Source organism: Bicyclus anynana, chromosome 1 (genome assembly GCF_947172395.1).
Source record: "Bicyclus anynana chromosome 1, ilBicAnyn1.1, whole genome shotgun sequence".
Lineage (NCBI taxonomy): Eukaryota > Metazoa > Arthropoda > Insecta > Lepidoptera > Nymphalidae > Bicyclus > Bicyclus anynana.
In genome coordinates, this window is record NC_069083.1 from 15,752,842 (window position 1) to 15,769,944 (window position 17,103).

Genomic DNA, 17,103 nt, shown 5'->3' on the forward strand with positions numbered 1-17,103 from the left:
TGTTGCACTATCCCGCATTTAATTACATTAAATCCTTTATCCAAAGGTTGTCTGGTAGATATTGCTATAAGCAATAAGACCGCCTTTGCACATACTTGTTTTCTATGTTTTCCTTTGTTTTCTTTGTTATTATTTTTGTTTTGTGCAAAGGCACATTACACATAATAAAGTATAAATAAAATGAAAATAAATAAATAAGGAACTTATATTATTTATTATTTAAAACTCTAAAACAGCTGGATCGATTTTGATGGGACTTTCGCTGGCAGATAGCTGATGTTATAAGGAGTAACATGAGCTATATTGTTTATCCCCGTATTCCAACGGGAACCACGTGAGTGAAACCGCGTGGCGTCTGCTAGTAGGGTATATGTTTAACTATGTCGTAAAACGATAAGGTCAAGTACACGCGGACCCGTTAAGATGGTACAAATGATGCACAATAATGATGATATAATGATATAACTAACAAAATAAAAAAGCCAAACACAAATATGGAAATTCCGATCTCTAATTCCATACAAAATTTAATTTCCTATAAGGAAATTGGTGGACATTACGGTTTTTGTATTCACCAGTTTTGTGTTTAATCGAGGATTTTTTTATATAGCAAATACTCAAGTATTTGCTGTGGGCTCCTTAATCGGACCACAGCAGCGTCACCGGTTAGAGCAAACGTCGTTGCTCTGCCAAAGATGAGAGAGAAGGCGAAGAACGTAGAACGACTATCTAAAAGCGTTTCTTGTGAGACTCGAACCTCGAAAGACGCATTTACTACTTAATTCGTTTTAATGTAGATTGTAGACAGAGATATAGGAACATTTTTCGTTTTGTGTGCGTTCACGATGATTCTTTAGAAATTTATGTGTGCTAAGCTGCACCAGATTAGGTAATACAGTTGCTTTGTTTAGACTATTTTTATCTCTAGGACATGTTCTACAAATTATTGTTCTTGGTTTTCAGTCTTGATTGTTTTGATGTCAAAATCAGTGCGGCTTAGCGAAAGTGGTCTATGGCAAGACAACGTCTGTCGGCTGAACTAGTCTTAATTAAAATAAACTTATCAAATGTAGATATATTCTAATACCCGTGCTAGGCCGAAGAAGGTCGCAAATGGTACAAAATAATGTAGGTATGTACTTTTTATCACCTGTGGCTAGGGGTTGAAAGGTCGCCAAACCTAATAGTCGGACAGATCAGCCAGTTTGGTCGGACATTTGGGTAGTAAGTATGACAAAAAAAAAATCATTTTCCCTAACTGGCTATTGATATTAACTGGTCGCAAAGCTCAGACCGACAGTCGACTCTCATCGCCTGCGCTTGGCCACGCTCGGCGCCCGCTCGTTTGCGAAATGTAAAAAGCCTAGTAAAAGCCGGACAAGTCGGACACCATTTATTTTGGCCGGACACGCAATCAAAAAGCCTACCTATGTCCGGCTGGCAACGCTACTTGTGGCAGACGTACGGGGTTGTTGGCTCCAACTGTGAAAACCTCAACACGGGCGTCTTCCTGTTATTATCTACCTGCTTTTTCTAGAGTACAAGACCATAGGGTCAGAACTCCCAAATGTACAGGATGTTCATACAATTTAACCTAATCACCGTGCTTGGATTGTTTATGATAAGATAATTTAGCAACTTATATAAAGTGGATACAGCGATAACAAGAAATTAATAACCTTGGTTTTATAAATAGCAACATTAATTTATATATACTCAGAGGCACAATTATCCGCCTTTATATACTCGCGTCATATTAAAGTGGGCGGATAATTGTGCCTTTGAGTATATATTATTATGTACCTACTAATAGCAGTCCTAATTATATTTAGAATGTACGTACCTAGTCTTATTCAATTACTCTCTACAGATTCGACTTTCAACAGTTTATCTCGTGCTTTTTTGTCTAAGTTAATAATGGAGGCTATTGTTAAGCTTTACAATACCTAAAAGTTTTAGGAGCTAGGCACAATGTCGAAACAAACATAAACTGTATGCCAAACTACCTATGCTAAACTAAAATTTGGGCCAAATATTTATTTAAGCACAAACATATCAAACCAAATAAATAATATTATGATTTCATTGTCACCATTTGGTTGGAACCGTTCTCAGGTCAAGATATTATAACAATTTCAGAATTTAATGCAATAAGTGGATCACGTATGTACTTATATTAATTACCTACTCGTATAATATAATAACTTTTACATGACTATGCTAGGACATACTAAAAACAAAAAAAAAATCTTTTGAAACAAAAAAATTGCACCGATTTAGAAGATGACTGACTCTAAAAACCGAATAATAACATCGTACCTATGTCCTTTATATTGATCAGTTTGAAGGCGGTGCCAAAAAAACAAAATGAACTTTAAGAGCCTATTTGGTATAGCACTGCCCTTGTTTTGTTCAAAAGATTTTTTTCAAGTTATAGTCACTGTAGATAATTGACTATCGATAAAATGTAATAAGGTTAAAAAGGGGATGAAAATGTACTCTGATTTCCTAGCAGACGATGTTGCGGGAATACCTTAGTCTCGAAAATTAAATGGGAGCACCGGAGTTGTGTGCAACATTGCCAAGTTCTTGCGGTTATCTCATAGTGTGATATATTATGTGCTTTGGCGGAGCAAGATAGGTGCCATGAATCTAACAAGAAATGGATATTGCATATACGTACAAAACTTGAATTTGAAAATGACATTCAATAATATTCATTTAAATAGCACACTCGACATACATTGTACTCAGTACAATGTACTGTAATAGCAGGCGTCCACTGACCCCGTGATCCGCAGCATCGTATTCGTACGTAGTATCGGACGCATAGCATCAAACGGATTTTTAAATTTTACGGTAGATAAAATCCATTCGATGAGAACCGTGCGATGTGGATCAGTGGACGCACTTGTACGTACTTTCTATACAAAGAATACTAAAATCCGTTTGATGCGATGCGTACGATCTGTGGACGCCTGCCATAATACGTACTTTGACTTACATTTCTTTAGCTATAAGAATATAACACTAAAAAAACTTACGCGTCGAACCTCCTCCTTTTTTGAAGTCGGTTAAAAATTGTTATAAACAGAAAAATCTAGAACTTGATGCCAGCTAACGGGTCTAACTACTCATAAACCATCCAGCGGTCGTTAAAATCGTCGTCATCAACCCATATTCGGCTCACTGCTGAGCTCGAGTCTCCTCTCAGAATGAGAGGGGTTAGGCCAATAGTCCACCACGCTGGCCCAATGCGGATTGGCAGACTTCACACACGCAGAGAATTGAGATAATTCTCTCGTATGCAGGTTTCCTCACGATGTTTTCCTTCACCGATTGAGACACGTGATATTTAATTTCTTAAAATGCACACAACTGAAAAGTTGGAGGTGCATGCCCCGGACCGGATTCGAACCCACACCCTCCGGAATCGGAAGCAGAGGTCATATCCACTGGGCTATCACAGCTAGGTCTACTAAAATGCAGCTCTTAAAATATATCAAAGTTGATGGTACTTCAAAACTGCACATTCCGGGTGGATTTAAAATTAAAATGGAGAATAATTCATCTCTCAATGAATGCTAAATTCTATAACAAGTTATCGCATGAAGCAAAGCTGTAAATGTGTTATCTGTACATATTCGCATGGGAGCATCCGTTATTGATGATAAGCCGAAAAGCATCAACGTTTAATATTTAACGCCATTTCACACGAACGGCAAGCGTGCCGAATTCCGCGTCCATATTTTTTTTTACCCTCATTTGCTCGTAAGATAAAAAAAACTTCCAAAAGGGCTCGTGAACAGTTACAGCACCAAGAACTAAATAACGAGCTTCTCTTAAAAAAATACTTACCCTCACTTTTTATTACTGAAATAATTTATTACAATATTGAAACGATCCAAAATAACTTTTTGATTGCCGTTTTAATATACTACTTTTATTACAAAGACCATAATTTTTGAATCGTTAAAAAATGGTTCAACTTTTTCTTAAAATAGATTAATTTGTAGATAATATGTACGAAATCACCTTTTATTAGATGAAAGTTATATTGACTAATCAGTGACAAACTCCTTAAAACGATGAATATCGAAATGATAGACCAACTTTGAGCGAACATCGATGTTCTAATAAAACTAAAAACACGCTAGAGTAAATAAACATAGCGCCAACTATGAATAGAAAACAAGAAATCATTCTTGATCAATTGAGTAATATACGAGTAAATACTTGGATTATGGATATAATGAATGGAAATAATCAATAAAAAATCGAACAACTTGAATAGATTTACTTAATTTTTTCATTTGCTAGTTGCGATTGTCATTATGTGCATTGAACTTTAAATAGATATCGTTGGTCAATAAATTAAATACTGCAATTATGAATAAATATTCATAGACATATAAATTGATAACAATATCAGTTTATTTAATTACGTTAAGAAACAAAGTAATTATCGCTGTTGTTATTAAACTTGTCGCAATTTGATTAGAATACATAGTTGTGGAAATTAAATTTAGACTAAGGAAGTCAATAAACTGTAAATGGGATGATAATGTCTAGCCAATATTTACTAATAAAATGATGAGACTGTCAAAGTAATTTTAATTTTTAACGTTCTGCTAACAGAACTGCGAGACGGTATCAATGTACGAGAAGTAAAAATAAATAGTATCATTTATAACAGTCAAGCTGCAACTATTTTATATTAATTCATAAACAATCTATCTAATTTTATAGGTAAATCGAATACTAATAGATTATTATCATCTTAATATATCCCATTTCAATATTCCTTTTGTATCATATAATACGTATTATCGCGAGTTTATGCTGAGTTACTATCGCGTGTCTTGCCTGCGACCTCTTTCCAAGACTGTACGCTCAAAACAAACCCGTCTAGATGTGCGATGTCAAGAAATTTATGTCAAAGTAAGCTAGTTCCCTGTCCTAAATAAAGGACACCTACAGCGTCATAACTTACGTTGACCTACATAACGTTACGAGTATATTTTTCGTTCATTCATGAAAAAATCCACCTGAATGTTTATCTACCTGAAGATAAATCAAACTTACTAGCTTACTAACTTTTGCATAGATTCCCTTTCTTATTCTGATAAAGATATTTTGTGCAATAATTACACAAACGATTTCCGTCGAATACAGTATATCAATCTATTAATATGTCGCAGTATTCTTCATAGATGTACTCGTACCTAGGTACATTTAATTTTTGAATTATAAGATCTTGAATAACTTTCTTTCTTCAAAGTTACTGAAGCAATAAAGCGTTTAACGTCTTACCAAAGCACTGACCTATTTAATTCTTCTCATTAATCATTCACAGCTAACCATTATTTACCATCAGTGTAAGTTATATACGGTAAAATTACAAGAACATAAAATATAATAAAATGTAAATTAAAGCAACAATATAAAAAAGCAGATTTAATATCGATTTCGATTTGTTTAGTTAGGTATCTAAATGTGTTAAAATCCTCGTTATTTTATTATCCCCATCTCCTTTATTAAATGCTAATCAAACTCTAGGAATTTCCTAGGCAGATCCCGGAAGAAAAGATAACCGGAAATCTTGCATAAAAAAGACAACTGAGGAAATGAGGTAGCAACATTAGGGACTGGAGCAAACTTTTAAATATTGCACAAGGCCGGAAGAAATATCTCCGTATAACTGCCAAACTTTACTTTGAAGTAGATGATAAAGATGATATTTACTAAACACACAAGCAAAAGAAAATATTTGAAATCTACTATTTAAAGCGTAACGTATCCGAAGATTTCATGTAAGACAATACTAAGCCGGTCACACTTAGGAAACCATATAATAATCGAAAGTACAGCGCTCTAAGCCACTGGAAGGAAGCTAAGGAATTTATGTCGCAACCGCTCTGAGAGACCGAACCGCAAAATTGTATTGCTACTTCATAATATCTTAATCGGCATGAAGAGCAAAATGGAAAGCATTACAAATTGTTGTCATATCTATTTAGATTTTTCTGTTACCAAAAATAAATAGAGAAACAATCTAGACGAATTAAATATGAAATTATTACTTAGTTACATACTATGTTTACATATATTTGGTATAACTTATAAAAAAAATGTAGTTCATCTAATACAGAACCGATCATCCGCATTAGAATTTGAAATATGTATGTTGATAATGTTTTTAGGCTTTCAACATTCCTCAATAGAGTTAATAAAAACTTAATTATTAATTTGATAGGTAGTTCAATAATTGTGAGGCAAACGCTTACTAACAAAATCTTTAGCAATTACACAATTCTGTTTGTATAACAACAGTTACTACAACGAAAAATAACCTCACATTCAAAGTTCAAGCAGTGAAATATTAAAAAGCTGAAGTCATTGCAGAACATTCATCAAACATTACGCTCGGAACCACTCAAGCACAATCGCAAGGTAGCGTGCTAAGCCACAATGCAATTTTATTAAGCAGCAACTTAATCCTATATAAAAGAACTGAAAAACTACCGAAGTGAAAGGCGTAAATACTAAAATAGAGACCGTTGGAAGTAATATTAACTTTATCTACGAGTATTAAACTAAAGGTCTAACAGTTTTAGTATACTTAGTAGTTTCTTTTAGTTTTGTGCGAGGTGAATAAACTTTGTTGTAAACGTCCCCTGAAGCTCATTCAGCTGATGTAAACATCACCAGTCCGAGTAACAGGGTTGACGCTTTACGATAGATTATTTTTAGATAAGCATAACATTGTAACGTGAAAGTCACTATTTATGTATCATAAGCGCAATAACATCTACGAATAAAATACGAGAGATAAGAATGAGAACGCATACGCTTTCGTGACGTTTCAAGACATTGTTTTTGCGAGCACTAATCGTATTTATCTTTTCAACTTAATTATCATTATAAATTGCCAAATGTCCAACCGTTCCGCCATTACGATGATTAAAAGCAATTTGAAGAACGAACAACAAATTGTAACATTTGTAAGAGACATTAATGGATAGAAAATATTCATTAATCAGAATCGCGGAATTGACTGCAAAAAAAGTTTAGATGTTAGTTTTATTGTCCATTCTATCACCCATGATACTACGGTCAGTGAGCAGCATAGTTCACGCTTGAAAGCTCGTAGTGGCAGGCCGGCCACAACCTAACGCTATTAGCTTTAAAGCTCTCCATAACGATAAACGGGCAAAAACGCTTATCATAAATATTTCCTTATTCTAGTATTCCTTAATCCAGCTTTTAAACCAACTAAGTATAAATTAGAATAAATCTTCAGACTTTGATTTTTCTAGTAGATTTTTTGTTGAGGTTAATATACGCGATAGAGTTTAAATCAACATGCAAGATGTTTTAGTTTAGGTGAACTTATAGATATTTTATAACATTCTGGCAAAATTTTACCAATAATAATTTTAAGAAAAATAATATAGCACAGCGGAAATTTTAGAAAGTCATGAAAGTCTACTAATATAGGAAATATTGTATAAATGTTTCAGTGGGCTTAAAAGTTAAAATATCAAGAGGAATCTCGTTCCGTGAGTTGTTAGTGTCACACGCATTATATCATAATGGGATACTAATCATACCTCATATTGAAAAGACAATGACTGTAATTATGTTATCGTGATACGCGTGTAGTTTGATAGCGATCGTAGCTTTCTTAACGAGGATTTTGTTTCCATTTACAGTTTTAAAAAGTATCCGACTTTGTTTCCATTTACAATTTAAAAACTATCTTGTTCATACAACAAATTGTGTTACATTTAGCAAATAAAAGACATTCAAAAGAACAGTTTGTAAGGTTAAAGCAGTATACATAAAGATCACGGACGTGAGTATTGTTCTGGTTCAAGGTTTACATAGGAACGTTAATACTGTGATTGGACATTGTTACGTGGGGTAGCCATACCTCGTTCACAGCAAACGATGAATACAAATAAGGTATAACGGATTTCAAGAGAAATATCTAAGGGGAAAAGTTTTAGCTAACGTAGAACTATAAACATAGAAGAAATTTGAATGTGATGCTTGTAAACTAAATGTAGGTACATCATATTATGTGAATGCACATTTTCAATGCAATTTATATTATACTATTAACGCCACCCTACTATGACAAAAGGGATCTACATACGTTTCATTTCAAAAGCAGAGAATCCACGGGAGATATTAACACAATATCAATTTTAGGTCAAATAAAGCCTGCTTCTATTCAATACATTACTTTTATTCTATTTTTTCTTTTAAGTTTAAAAGAAAAAATAGAATAAAAGTAATGTACCTTTAGGGCCGATATTTTTGTTGCATAATAATTACGTTATTTCAAACAAACCAAGTAGGTACTAAAATATACAACAAAGTACAATTTATTTTTATCATGACAAGATTTATAGCAGCGAAACGTTAATAAAAGTATCCACCGTCTAACTGTACTGTCTAATCTTAGTAAGAGACGAGAAAAGCTAGCTCGTTCGGTCATGATTCAAATATAATTTCTTGATCTCGATACGCTGTTAGAACTGCATCCGTTCTGCTTTTTGTGGATGTTAAAATATCTATGTTGATAACTATAATAGAACGATATGAATAGCGTTCAGAAATACGAAACAGTCATAAAGATACGTAGTCAGGATACTATAATCGTTCATAGTGATTGCAATGTCGATATTATATGTTCAGAAATGATACTCTGTTTTGGAAGCAATTATACGCATGTGAAAGCAATAGTAAAACCGATCCTTGATGTTCTTTGTACTAGAAAATTATATTTGCATCCTCCAACATGAAAGTAGGTAATAAAGACTGCATGTCTTTATTACTTTCATGTTTGAGGTTGCAAATATAATTTTCTAATACAAAGAACTCCAAGGATCGGTTTTACCACGGACAGTGGTACCGTAACTCTCAAGTTTTCTTACTGTATGTCATATGTCAAAGACAAACTTGTGAACAAGCTATCAGACACAATAGGTAGTGAAACCGGCCCAAAGTATTTTGCGAATTAATAAAACGAAAATTTTGTAATATAAACGGAATTGTAGGAACAGTTAACGGTGACTCAAAACGTACTAAAGACTACGTAGACATTATAAAAAAATAAAATTTTCCACGAAAAGATACAAATTTGCAACAAACTGTAATGATCTCTACATGTTTCTAACAAAAAAAGCTTTACGACGTTAACCTGTCGCATATTGACCGTTCAAGGAAAAAGCTAAACGAAAATTATTGCGTGACGTATACTATAAACCGGTTTTTGTTCACACACTAAGCATATAATAGACATGAAGATAGTCTTTTCATATTTTATGCATAGAATGTAGCTTGCTTACATAATCTTCGCTGAATCTTATAACCTAACCGAGTCGTGCCCCATTTACCTACATTATAAATTATAATGATTATGCATTAACTGTCACCTTGATTTTGGATCAGGACTAGGAGATCTCTATCCCTTTTTGCTGTCAAGACATGTCTAATTTTGGCTTAACAAACTTTTGAATGGTATTCTTTAGTTTAACACTATTTGTTATGTAACTCAAAATAAATTAGAATCTATAAAGGAGAAGGCTCTCAAGGAGGTTATTTTGTCCAAACTTCTTTATACCATTTTCTGGATATGAGCACGCTACAAATTGTGTCAAAGAAGTATATATTTGCCAGTTGCTTTAAACATGTCTATTCACTGTAGCTTTGAAGGTGCTCCAATTTTCTATGCAGAAACACGGATGCCAGAAGGGCATACCCAAATTTTCTTTTCAAAAGATTTGCACAAGCAGTGTTACAGAATATTTGGATTACTTACATCGACAAAACAACGCCAACACTCCCGAACCATTCCACACTGTTTGGATTGTTTCTGCAATATCACAGCACTGCCCTTACTTATCTAACGATACTCGCATGTAACCTGCAACAAGAGAATATTACATTGAATTCAAACGTACAGACATTTACGAGGCTTGAGAGCGAGATTTTTGGAAATCCTTAGAACACGCGCTATTGGCCTGATTATGATGATGATGATGATGATACATAATAACAACATTATGATTTCAATGGTATAGCAAATATTACTAATAAATAATGTAACAAGATTGCAAAAAGTCACAGGGAACACAAGCTGTGAACATTTAAAGAGTACCCAAGTAGTAGTTGTAATGTGATACTGTCTTTTACTCGTAAGCTTAGAATTCCAAGAAAAAAAAACGTAGCTAAGTTAGCACTTTAGTCACATGGCATATTGAATTATTAAATAAGTAACCCTCTCAGATAACATTTATCTCTTTTTCGATTCTTTGTTCGACGCTGTGTTCTTTTGTGCCATTTTCGGTAACTACACCCAGTGAAATGTTGTTAGTTATAAGAAATCATTTTCCAAAAGGACATGGTGGAGTTATCATTCGTCAACAGCATAAAAATCTTGCTATTTAATGCGCTATAAATTCAAGTCAAACTCTTGGCATAGCTCTAATTCTGCAGGCAAAAAAGCAGAATCAAAATCAAATCAAATAATGGTATGTATAAATGGTAATCAATAATAATGGTAGGTATGATTTCCCCACATATAACCCATGACTCTTCTGTGGGATTTTTCTAATCTCTATGGTCTTGGGTTAACGTCGCGTTTGATGTTGATAATTTGACAGGGAGTTGTAAATTGTACGAATAACAACGTTGAGAATCGGAACAGCATATCTGGAGCATCTATTCAAGAGGACGCGACCGCAGACTGCAGTCGTAAATTTTATATCTAGCACTATTGAAATACCGCTTGGCAACAAAATATTATGTTGTAACATGTGTAAGTAATGGGTTTCAGGCATTTTATCGCGCGAGATAAAATATATTGGCAGTTATCTAACGATAAACACTCATTTTATTGTCTGTCTAAATTGCATTACCTTGATTTTGGCAAGCGGCGCTATGGAAAATCCATTCCCAGTTCGGATGTGTATATTTTTATATTAAGTGATTAACACATACCACATAACATTTGAACACGAGCGTATTTTATGGAGGGCTTTGTTTATTCGCCCATTAAATATCGCCATATCATATTATATTGGTATAACCTAACCAAACATCGTAATTTGAGACTAAGGATGGGCCAGATAATATGGGACAGTTTTATACGTTATTTTTCTTTAATTCTATATTTTACACACCGCTACATGCTTCTATTTATCGTACATTCATTTGTACGTGTATTTATCGCACACTCTTATCAGCTGATAGACTGAGTATCGTAAGCGTATAACTATATGCAGTCGATGCAATTGAGTATACGAAAATCGTGGCAATTTTCAAAAGCATTTACCAAATCTCATCATCATCATCATCGTTATCAATCGATGGGCATCCATTGCTGGATATCATTCATCATCACCATCAAGCCATATTCGGCTCACTGCTGAGCTCGAGTCTCCTCTCAGAAAGAAAGGGGTTAGACCAATAGTCCACCACGCTAGTCCAATGAGGATTGGCAGACTTCACACAAGCAGAGAATTAAGAAAATTCTGTGGTATTCAGGTTCCCTCACGATGTTTTTCCTTCACCGTTTGAAACATGCGATATTTAATTTCCTAAAATGCACACAACTGAAAGCATCATCTATCGGCACCTCGCTATACATATAATAATATTATACATTAATATTCTGTAAGAATTATTATACATTTCAATTATACAATTCCATGCAAACCAAGAAATTGTACGAGTCTAAAAGCATCTTATGGGACATTATTACGTACGAGTATGCGCGGAGCTAAATTGTTATCTACTCTGTGTGTTTTATAGTCGATAATAGATTCGTCAGGTTATTAGATCAAATAAAGGTAAAATAGATTAATTAGTTGTTCCCTGCCCGACATACTCATGTCAAGGTCTTACCTACTCATCAAAACGCACGCTTCTTGATCTACTTAGCAAATAAGTAGTTTACGCTAACATTGATACTAATACAGTGACGAACGTATTAACGCCCTGTGTTTGTATGTGAAATACGTCCTCAATAATAGGTTTACAAATATTAGCATGACTAAATACCTAGTTCTGTTATGGATTTTAGGTTAAGGAAAGTTTAAATCGATTTTATACGAGGAAAGGTTTGTTTTCCTCGTATTTACCTATTCGAGCTCAGAAGTTTCGTTTATTGTCATTTAAAAATGTCGAAAATCCCGAAGTTCTTCGTTCTTTGATTTTACAACATGTCAGCTTGACAGCTCCCAAAAGATGATGCTTTCATCAAATTTTATTTAAATTAGATGCTTTTATTTAAATTATACTCGTATGTGCTTTATGACAATATGCGTCCACTGATCCGCATCATACGTATCGGACGCATCGCATCAAACGGATTTTAGTATTCTTTGTAAAGAAAGTCATACAAGTGCGTCCACTGATCTGCATCGAACGGATTTTATCTACCTTGAAATTGTAGTAGAATTTCAAGGTAGATAAAACGCATTTTACTTGCAATGCAAATTAGTTTACTTCGACTGCAATAGAAATTATTGGATTTACCGTAATACTTATCCCTAAATAGCAAACAACAATGGCATCGTACTAGAACGATACTATACTTAAGGAACCATGTCTTGTCACCGGTAGCAGTAACCTGCGAGCGAACTCAGGGGTCAAAGCAACTCACAGTTACCTTATGCCAAAACTGTTCACATTCTCACATTCGGAAGGTATTTTTATAGCTAAATTCTTTTCTCATGCCACCATAATATGAATAAGGATATGGTAAATATTACAACGAAATTATTTGCGTGTATTACTACTTGGATATGCCGCTGTTCGTATATTATTTAGGGGCCTACGCACACGTCATATTTTATACAAGTAGACGACGTACGAACACGCGTATACTATGCTGTGTACGTCCATATGGTATTTTTTCAGTGTATTATGATTGTTACTTGAAGAGACAACCTTAATAGGTCATACCGTCACCGAGGGGTTGGGGCGATCGTAGAAGCTATGTCAGAGTTTAGTATGAAACTAGATCTAGAAGAATAGAGAAACTGGAGGACTCTTTACTCGTTAAGAGCGTTAGCGTCACAGAGAAGTTTGGGCGAGCGTAGCTCAGTCAGAGAGCCCATAACTGGAAGAATATTATAGAAAAGGAAGGACTCCTAAGGGGCGTCTCCTTGAGACTTAGCTTGGAAGGGACAAGAAAAAGCTACCAAAGTCTTACAAGAATGTAGGACTCGGATATCACCTTTAAAACTATTTTGCGATTTAAATAATTACTATCTTAGGTGGACTAAATATAAAATAGTCATATTGTCCCCTTGATCGTAATGAGTCGGTTAGGGTGACTGGCAAATTATTATTATTGTTCGTTTCATACCAATGCGCATGGAGCACGTAAACGTACAAAGTTAAACGTATTCATGTAAATAGATACTTAGTTGTTTAGTTGATCACATTCTTTGGGGTTTTTAATAGTAATATTTGATGGAGTAAGCAGATAGACCACCACAGGAAACCACAGATTGATGTCAAGTGATAATCCCTCGCCAATACCAATACTAATACCACACAAATGATACAAAGTCCTACTAATAATTTACTGCCCGGTCCCCAACAAACTGAGGTAAAATTGACTACTACGAATTGACAACTTCAGTACCTAGCGATGCAAAAATTAATCAAAGGGATGTAGGTACCATAACGCTAAAAGACTGCGCGGAATCGCAGCGTATTTGTGATAGCATCGATATAAATCGTTAGATGGGCCCCTCCATACTACAGAACGCACAATTTTATGTCATTACCTAAAGACGTGCACGCACATCTTATCTTAGTACTTAACAAGCGCATGCTGTTAGTGGACGTAGACTTAAAAAATATTTACTGTTTTTTCATTTATTTTAATCCCTAATTATGCCTTCGTGTTCATTTTGGAAGTGTAAAAACACGAGCCACAACATGAATAAAGAGAAATGTGTTCCGAGTGATGACGTACTCGATGTGCGAAGCCAATGACAATTCCGCGACGCTTTGAGGCCCGTCTAACGATCTACGATCGATGCGCGATAGTATCAAGCAAAAAGCAGCCGACTTCCTCAAAACGCGTCCTGCTTAATATAAAATATTACGTGTGCACAGGATCCAATATGTTGTAGATTGCTTGTCATGCGTGCCGGTGCCTACAGCGGATGGCAACCGATTCATGGAATGTGTCGTCAGCGGGGTATACTACACCCACGCGATGTTGGTTATAATACGAGCGGGGTATAACATACCCACGCAATGTTCGTTGGAATACCAACTCGGAAACTGTTGTTATTACACAACTAACGAGAAAAATAAATTAAAAATCTGATCGTATATAGGTATTACTAATATGTAGCAACGGCGAAGAGTTCATGCAAGCCGATTCCCACCGGGTTACCTTTAAAAATCCATGAATATTCATTGTTGTACTGTATTTAGATATATGAGAAACCGGAGTTTGTATCATGCTGTATGAATTTCCTTTTCTATGGGACGGCTTTCCTTCATCTAAATTCCATCCTTCGCCACTGATATGTAGGTACTATTAGCTACCTATTAGTTAATGCAATGTGCAATGTCTCGACTTTAATTCTGTTGACCTGGGTTCGAGTCCTGGGTAAAGCTGTGAGATACCTACTGAGTTTTTCTTTCTTCTAAGAAATATTTAGTTAAAATTCTCAGCCCGCGGTCAAGCCCGTGCCTCGGATAGAGAAGAAAAAATACTTTATTGCACACAAAAATACAAAAATAAACATTAAAAATGAATAATTCAAACTAAGAAATAATTAGAGGTTAAGCTGTCATTATTATCATTAACATCTGATAGTGGCAATTAGTTTACCACCCTAATCCCGCTAGTTCCATATCCCCTCTCCCATAAGGGAGGCCTGGCCTTATAGTAGGCCGTTAAAATAGCATGAAAACGATGATAATGCCTACCCTAGTTGAAAACCTTGTGAACGCCACCGCGAGGCAGTTAGATACCTACAATAAGTATGACTTATCCTATAGCTGTATTATGACATAGGCGAGTTAAATCTGCTTATTTCCACTCGTGTACTCACGCCCGCTTATGCTAGCAACAAAACAGATTGAAACCAGAAAATCGGGTTTATCACCTACTTACGAGTGAAATCTTACGCCGTTTGTAAAAGGGAAAGTGAAAAGCGAATGTTTCATTCGAACGTTTATTCACTGAGAGTGTGATAGCTAAATAGATTTAAGTATATCATTTTGTGAATGATGAATGTTTCTCATCATTCACAAAATGATATACTTACTACCCAACTCAGATTCAAAACAAGGCTCTCTACCGTCTCATCATTATCATTATCAACCCATATTCGGCTCACTGATGAGCACGAGCCTCCTCTCAGAATGAGACGGGTTAGGCCAATAGTCCACCACGCTGGCCCAATGCGGATTGGCAGACTTCACCCACGCAGAGAATTAAGAAAATTCTCTGGTATGCAGGTTCCTTACGATGTTTTTCCTTCACCGTTTGAGACACGTGATATTTAATTTTTTAAAATGCACACAACTAAAAAGTTGGAGGTGCACGCCCGGGACCGGATTCGAACCTACACCCTCCGCAATTATCTACCGTGAATCTATCTACCTAAAGCAAATACTTGAGTAGGTACTTCAGACACATTGCCAGGAAAGATGGGGATAATCTCGAGAAACTGATGGTCACTGGCAAAGTGGAAGGAAAGAGACTGCGCGGCTGCAGCCCGATGCGTTGGTCTGATCAGATCCGCACCACATTTGACTCCACAGTCTACAATACTCTCCGGATGGCCGAAGATAGAACACAATGTCGTGATCGTGACACAATAAAACTGAAAGTCATGGGTGAAGGTGGTCACGACACTCACTTTGAGGATCTCGACTGAAGGAGGAGGAGGATCAACTAGACAGTTAAGTACGAAGTACGATAATTATGGTCGGTTACTGTGGCTTTGAGGGTAGCAGGTTCCAATGGCCCAGTCCCTTAACCTTATTTTTTTTAAATATTTTCCACTCTATAATATAAGAAATCAAGTCCTCAGTCGCCAGTGACTTAGTTTCACGGGATAGCTGCAAAAACCACTGTCCTTCGCAGTCTTTCGTTCTATCACATAAAGCAAAATACATTATCGGTTCTTTTATTAAGATTTTGATAAATGGGTTGTCGGCCCAACCTCCATCTTAATGTTCCTTTTGTCATGAGATATTGTGTCGTCATGGCAAATTCAATATGGCGTTGATATAAAAAATATCGGAGGAACTGAGATTCATGTATACTAATATTATAAAGAGGTAAAGTTCGTGGTATTGTAGGGGTAATCTCTGGATCTACTGAACCGATTTTGAAAATTCTTTTACCACTAGGAAGCCACGTTATGTGGCTTGTATTTTTATTTAAGCCAGTGAAGGCACCACGTTCCCGTTCCCGTGGGAATATGGGGATAAAATACAGTCTGTTACTCGTTGACAATGTAGCTTCTTTTGTCATTTATAATTTTACGTATGTATGGATGTATGATATAGATTATATTTCGTATTACTGAAGATGTGGCCTTGTAACACCTTACGTTGATATTATACCTTATCATGAGCGAAAATATGGACAATTGAAACAAGGTCGATGGTTAGGGTTAAATAAATTGGTTCGCTGAAGGCCAAATTACGCAGAAGAATTAATTAAAACAAATTAGCACCCTTGGCCATATCGTGTGACCACAGACTTGAATTAGTTAGACGCCGCTTGTATTATTCAGTTTTAATCATATTGATTTTTTTGCCTAAATGAAATATTTTAGGTAAGTACCCTAAAAATATATTTTTAAAAATTTCATTTTACGACTTTGTCGACATTTTTAATGTACTCATGCTAAATTACATCTGTCTAGTACTAAAAGTAAAAGTCTTTAAGCTAGACCGCAAAATACAATTCATGTTTCATGAAACACTATGTTCATTTTTCAAGCAAGCAAGCAAGTTTAGATAGTCTAGCTCATCACGTCAGCCAATGGACGTTCACTACTGTATATAAGCCATTTACAAGATTACTAGCGGACGCCC

The 17,103-nt window shown here is 35.4% G+C and overlaps 1 protein-coding gene across 1 annotated transcript in view; it reads right to left on the reverse strand.

Annotated features, from left to right (window-relative positions):
- The window catches only part of LOC112044212 (ADP-ribosylation factor 6), a 49,590-nt gene that overhangs the window by 28,113 nt on the left and 4,374 nt on the right, over positions 1 to 17,103 (reverse strand). The window contains exon 2 of the mRNA XM_024079964.2: positions 9,833 to 9,937. The gene's annotated coding sequence lies outside the window, so the exon portion shown is untranslated. The remainder of the gene's footprint in view (positions 1 to 9,832; positions 9,938 to 17,103) is intronic.